Source organism: Mustela erminea, chromosome 10 (genome assembly GCF_009829155.1).
Source record: "Mustela erminea isolate mMusErm1 chromosome 10, mMusErm1.Pri, whole genome shotgun sequence".
Lineage (NCBI taxonomy): Eukaryota > Metazoa > Chordata > Mammalia > Carnivora > Mustelidae > Mustela > Mustela erminea.
This window is the reverse complement of record NC_045623.1, coordinates 54,270,390-54,276,389: the sequence shown is the minus strand read 5'-3', so window position 1 is coordinate 54,276,389 and position 6,000 is coordinate 54,270,390. Positions and strand designations below refer to the sequence as shown.

Genomic DNA, 6,000 nt, shown 5'->3' with positions numbered 1-6,000 from the left:
TACAATGTTTTCTTTTCTCAAGACCCAGTTCAAACATCACCTTCCTTGGGAGCTTCTCAGACTTCACTGATGTGGAGCTGGTTCTCCTTCCTCTGAGATCTCACTGTACTGTATGTTCACCTTCTCACATGGTACTCTAATTACCAGTCTATGCATCTGCCATTCCCACCCACCTTGCTCTTGACGATGAGCTTTGCACAGGCTGGTGTGAGTCTTACTCATCTGAGTGTTGGAGCCTGTGTTCAACATCTGGCTCTCAGTAGGTATTCAGACAATATTAACTGAATGAAGGAAAAGGGAAGAGAATGGGTCTTCTATCAATTTATTGAGCAAAACACGGGTAGGATAATACAGTGAGGCACTGATCCAGTAAAGAGAACAATGATGTTTTAATGAAACTTCTTTTAAATCTGTGAAGTACATGTGAAGTAAATGCTTTTATTTTTTCCATAGGACAGATTTCCAAACAATGATCACAGTGCTTAGGTTAATAAGATGCTGGACAGATGAGGAGCCAAAGAATGCTATGAGATAACAAAATCTCTCCAACTATGTATCAAATGCAGATTACTGAAACATCAAATGAATGATGTTTAGAATGACATGACTAAAAACAAGACATTACAGTTACCACGTCCATAAAACTAGAAAAAGTTATATCACAAAAAGACCTTTCATAAGCTATTAAATGAGCATATATGATAGACGAACCAATTTTATATTTGAAGCAGCTTATAGCACCAACACATTGGCAGGACCTGTAGAGTGGGCCACTGGACCGAGGCATCTGAGGGGAGGTTGGGGCGAGTCTCCGCCATCCTCTACTTAAGCCTCCTGTTTTAAAGATGGTGAAATGGGGGCCCAGCGAGAGATGAAGTGCCTTGTCTGAAGTCTCAGGACATAGGGACACAGGATTGGCTGGAAAAGAAGCCAAGGCTACCATCCAGGCCACCCAACTTTAGGTTAAGTGCTCTATTTTAGTCTACACATAATTCTATATGTTTCATGTATTTCGTTCCTATTAACAGATCTACTATAAAAGAAATCAATACAATTCATAACACACTCCAGTATTTTATTTTATTGAGAAGGACTGACATATACTATAGTTCATTTCCTGGGCCTCTATAGATCTTCAACTCATAGTTGGAATAATTAGACGACGCTTATCTTGGTTGTAAACTGGCTGAGAAGGCAGCATCCGAAGCCAAGTTTAGCATATCTTCTACTACCTAAACTGAGCTATGCCTCAAAATTACTAAGACATTGGTAAATTTTTTTTTTAATAGTTTAAAATACAAAAACAGTACAGAGAGAAAGCAAGTTGGATCCTTCCTTTAAAAGATCATTATGGCACTCCGATTTTAATAAGGTAAGAAAAGATAAAACCCTGATTCTTTTTAGAAGAATAAGTAACTACAACCTAGACCTTGTGAATGACCTGGTATAATGCATTTCTATAAAATACTTTGGAGTCATGAACTTTTGTCTAGCATATCTTGCCACGGTCCTGAGGCCTCAATGGATAGACTGATGCACTAATGAACATATAAGAATGAAAAAGAAGATCACTGTTAACAGAAGCAGCATTAAAGACAAAAGTCAATAATGAACACATTTAAATAGCTTCATAGATATGAAGCCAAGAAGTTGCAAGTATATTATGTGATTAAGTGTGTCTTTATAGTGGTAGTTGGAAAAACAACAACGCCAACAACAACACAACACATACTGGGTATTTGTCCATTATAAGCCAGCTACTGAAGAACAGTTTAATTGTAGTTCATAAGTTGAATAGAGCCTGATAAATAAAAGTGACTTCTGCATATCCTATACATAGATTTTCTTACACAGACATCTAGTTGAAAGTCAATCAACATTTAGCTACAATTTTCCCCCACTGGGTCCAGCACCCAAGGATGGGATATCACTTCTCTTGAACATGCCCTACACCTAGTTAGGAAGTTACATGACATTCACACTCCTAGCCTTTATGATATCTGACCAGCAAAAATGAAATCTTCTGGGACCTCGAGTCCATTCCTTACCACTACAAGCACATTGACAAATAGAGAGCAAAACATGTTTTGTTTTCTGTTAGGTAAAAAGGACATAATTTAGTACTAAAGATAAACTATGCTTGCTACTGAAAAGTTGCACATATGCCAAAAAGGTATAATAAAATTTCATAAAAATATTTAACAAACTGCCTCATAAATATTTAAAGAAAAATGTTAAAATCAGAATGAGAATAAGATTAGTATTCTGAAACGATCAGTAGAAAAATATACTTGTTAAAAGGAAAGGCCTCATTCAGTGAAGCATTAAATGTAATGTCTTTTTAGTGTACATTTCACCTTTTAGTGTACATTTCACCTTTTTAGTGTACATTTCACCTTTAGCTCTCCTAAACAGGTGCCTCTAATTTACTTAGAAACGGGCCCTATTGCAAAACCAAGCGGTAGATGACAAGAGGTTAAGGCCAGTGGCATGATTTTCACATGATGTTGGAAAAGTGAGGGCAGTTCCCAATGCTGAACAGATAGGTGCCTGGGGAAATCCCGACTATATTTGAGCAGTTTAAAGACAGCCCTGCATTTGTTCCCCCACAATCAGCTTCATACTCCAAACCCAGACATTTCGATTTTAAAAGGGGCTTGTGTTGCAGAGCAAGATTGTACAGAATGAGGGGAAACCATTGTAGGTAATATCCTGGGGTTGGATCCTTTTTGAAAATAAGCTTTGAAATCCTTCACTAGTAGGTATTTTAATGAACTAAAGATAATTGAGAAGCTCAAAGGCTTGTGTATGGTTTGAGCCCTTAAGTGAGCATTTTTGTTTAAAAAAGGGATCCTTTCTCCTTCTTTGATAAAACTAAAATACTCTGTGGCCACAGGAGATTCTTCCGGGTGCCACTGGCAAGTCCAAGGATGTGAGGGCTCTGCTCATGCCTAGAGGAGTATTAAGAATCTGATGAGCACCTGCTGGAACCCTGAAGCCCCGGTACTGCACCCCCAAATCCAAGCCTGCCTGGGGGGTTTGTGGACAAGGTAGGAAACAACACAGCGGCCCAGCAGGTATTTGTAGTGTCTGATACCTTTGGCTTTTGTATGTTTCTTTCCCACCACGTTCCACCCACTTGGGGTTGGGGAGGTGATACCACACCTCTGGAAACAGCCATTCGAGCAGGAGAGGAAAGATAATGGACCGGGCATCAAGGAGGAATTCACCAGGGTTGGCTAAGAAAGCAGCTGGCTTTCACACTTTCCTGCTCCTCTTTGGGCGGGGCTTACGTGCACAGTCTCCCTCCGAGCACAAGGGTGGACATTTCCGAGGTCTCTACCTCTAACCCAGAGAACACAAGCCCCAGGGCCACAGCTGCCCAGAGTCCTCCCCCGACCAGCCCCACCCTTCTAGACGTAGGATCACTGAAGCCCAAAAGGCTCCCTTGTGTATATCTCCTTAGAGGGTTTTTAGTTCAGTTTTTAATTGGTACTGTTGATTATAGCTTAAGAGGTCAGCACGATTTCTTCACTACTCAATTACAGTGGCTACAATCTTTAGGATGGCCTTCACTGTCTGTACAGTAACTACATGAAAAAATATTACCCACCTACATACAGCTCAAGGCAAAGGTATGACTTCTAAAGTTGAGGAACTGAGGGCATGGAGAAAGATTTTACTAAGGAAATAAGCATTGATATGTGTATATACAAAGACATATATACACAACACACTCCTCACGCAGGTACACTGTACAGTTGGCACAACCCTATTAAGAACATACTAGGATGTAAAGGTTTTAGAACTGAAGTCATTCTTGGCATTTTAATATAGACAGCTACTTAGGTAACTGAGGTCTGGATATAACTGGCTTTTTCGTATGTTTAAAAGAATATTATCGTCTTTTTTTCAATGGCCCAAACCAATATGACACCATCGTTATCAAATGGGAAAAAGGACTGTTATTCTGGATGAAATCAGTAAAAGGTGTTTTAGAGAAAGGGCAACTTGGAAAATAAAGACGTCAGAGTCGATTATTCCAAGTTAGAGTATTTTAGTTATTAGCAGTGGTTACCAAATAAGCTGAAAGTAAATTTCTTCCAAGGAGCTGCTCAAAATTTGCTTTGTTGAGAAGAGGTGAGGAGCCATTTCAGCGTTCCTCTATAAGATGATGCAAGTTTTTTTATCCTTGAAAGGGTTTTCTGAGGTCGGTATCCCTATCAGCAAAGGGTCGCTCCTGGCGTGCTCCTCACAGTAGGACATGAGGTCCGCTGACGCCTTTGAAACCTGCCAGGGGGAAAAAAACCAAAGCAAAGAAACAAAATTTATTTACAAACATTGTGAGTATAACTGAACAGCGACGCACTGGGCAGAGGGCTGTTGGAGTGATATTCTGAGAGCCGGCTTCTCCGAGATTACTTGTGAGTGAGGAAAGGAAAAAGACGGACCAGTCTGGCAGCGTTGGCCTTTTTTCGCCAAGTGGTCAGACTCAAAGATCAGACAGAATGGCCTCCTGTGTCTCCTGGTGTGAGCACAGATGACCTACCCCCAGCTGGCAGCTTGGAAAATAAAGTATGCCAGTATTTAACAGGAATCGAATCCTCAGCAACTCGGGGTAATTTCTGCAAAATGAGTGGCCTGGATTCTTCAAAAGTGGACTGTGTGGCAGATTATTATTAGATGATCCTGAATGTTACCATTGTACTATGGCTATGTAGAAGAATGCCCTTGGGTCCAGGAGATAGACGGTGAGGGGTTTAAGGGTGAAGAGTCACGAAGTTGCACAGAATGTTCAAGAGGCTTAAAGGAGAGGAATTGTGTGGGTGTGGGTGTGTGTAGACAGAGAAAGCAAATGAGCCAAAATGTTAATAATTAGTGAATCTTGGCAAACACTATAGGGGTGTTTGTTGTTATAACTCTTCTATAGGTTAGAAATTTCTCAAAGAGCCAGAGGGGTAAGTATATAGGAATCAAGGCAAGGGTGTATCTTAGTTTGCATTTGAAACAAAACTGGATTGCAGCAAGGTTTAGGAACGGAATTATGGGCCTGGAGCCAATACTCTTGAGAGATAGTCAAGTTCTAGAAGAGCTTCAAGAGTTAAAGACCCAGCCTGGGAAAATAAAAAGAGGGACAAAACCAGAAGGGGACGATTCAGTGCCTTCCTCTGGCGGGAGTTTAAAAAATGCCCTGCCCTGTTCAGAGGCCGGGGTGGGATCTCCCACAGATTCATCAGATCTGTGTCTTTAACGCAAGAAGCACTGGGCAGCTGAGGCCTGTCAAATACAGCCCAGGCAGCCTGCTGTTTTGAGGACAGGTGACTGTCCCCGGGCCCAGAGGAATGTGTCAGGTGACTGCTCCAGTTTCTAGGAAACAGCATTACTCACAACATTCCAGGGCACACACTGCCTTGTCCTCTCTTGGGATTTGGGGTGGGGGAAGACTTTGAAGTCAGGTGACCATATAAATGCCTTCCCATTTCTTCCAGATCTCAACTAAGGCTGGCATTATTCACGCTGGCTGCAGAATGTGTCTGTAAAATAGTCCACATACATTTAAAAAGCAGCATACTCTTAAAAAGAAGAGATCACGTGTGTTGACTAGCTGTGCAAGGCTAGCTCACCTGCAATGATAACTCTAGAATGCTTCGTAAATTCCAGAGGGACGACAAGGGTGCGTTCCTTAAGTCCATCTGGACCCCCTGGCCCAAGGCAGAACACCTAGATCGTGGAACTTGACGGGGCTCGGTCAGGGAAGGCGGGTCCTCAGGGGATCCTGTCCTGGGTTTTAGGTTTTTCTGTCCAAACATAAAGGCTAACTGAGACACTTGGGCTGCCCTGTGCTGAAACTAAAGTCTGTGCCAGGCAGCAATGAGAGTTAAGACTCTGAGGCTCTTTGCTTGCTCTCGGAAATTCCTGCCCCCACCCCAGCTGCATTAAATGGCATTGTCTTCTCTGAAAAGTGGCCTCGCCTTGGGAGAGCAGAGGGGCCTGATTCCA

At 42.0% G+C, this 6,000-nt stretch overlaps 1 protein-coding gene across 3 annotated transcripts in view; it reads right to left on the bottom strand.

Annotated features, from left to right (window-relative positions):
* Positions 1-306: 306 nt before the first annotated feature.
* Positions 307-6,000, bottom strand: part of LOC116600848 — a 131,628-nt gene continuing 125,934 nt past the window's right edge. For 2 of the 3 annotated variants that reach the window (XR_004289833.1, XR_004289834.1), the window contains exon 5: positions 4,191-4,290. The gene's annotated coding sequence lies outside the window, so the exon portion shown is untranslated. Of the gene's footprint in view, positions 2,358-2,389; positions 4,291-6,000 lie in introns of those variants that run through there. The other variant, XR_004289835.1, reaches the window with a different exon arrangement.